Here is an 838-nt window from a genome sequence, read left to right as displayed (position 1 = left end):
ATATATATATATATATATATATAATTAGTTCATTTTGCCTTCTTAATGTCATGTGTTGCCCGGGATAGTGACTTTGGTGGCCCTTTTGAGTTTTTTTTTTTGAGACACCTAAGTTACTCTTGTTTTTTGTTTTATTAGAATCATGTCTCATTTGTTTGCCTTTCTTCATTTCAAAATACTAATTATTATTTTTTTCCCTTTTGTCGTGTGGCATACGAACTCCTTTGAGTCTATGACGGACATCTCTTTCTTGCACTCCCGAATCGAGCCAAAGAGGCTCAAATCTCTTTCGTCATTACGTAAGTCAGATTATCGAGTGCACAGGGCAGAATGCGAAATGCGGGGGGATGGAAATTCAATTCTCCGATTCTAGAAAGCCCAAGAAAGGGCTGTATACCCATTGTATACCTGTTGTATACACTGATATACATGGCAAAATAGTGATATACATATTTAAAACGTAGAAATACAGGTTGGAAAGGGGTGGAAATATGGAGCTCAAATGATTTAATGCCCGGGAGTTCAAGCACAAGTTGTATATATGACGTATACATCGTATATACACTTGGTGTATATCGTCTGAAAAATGGAAAAATGGGCAATTCAATTTGATTTGGGCCAAAGCCCAAGTCTAATTATCTCCTCTCCCTATCTTATTATTTGTATTTTATTTTATTCGACTAACGCTTTGATTATCTTATGACTTAACTTAATTAAATTCCCTAAGAATGGTCATTTCATTTTATTTTCAAATTAAAACATATATATTTTATTACTTAATTTTTATTTTTAATATTAGTCTGGTTGACATTTTATGAACTATTCCCCTTTAGAAAAT

Source organism: Solanum tuberosum, unplaced genomic scaffold, assembly GCF_000226075.1.
Source record: "Solanum tuberosum cultivar DM 1-3 516 R44 unplaced genomic scaffold, SolTub_3.0 scf00039, whole genome shotgun sequence".
Classification (NCBI taxonomy): Eukaryota; Viridiplantae; Streptophyta; class Magnoliopsida; order Solanales; family Solanaceae; genus Solanum; species Solanum tuberosum.
The sequence above is the reverse complement of the archived record's forward strand: the minus strand, read 5'-3'. Positions refer to the sequence as shown.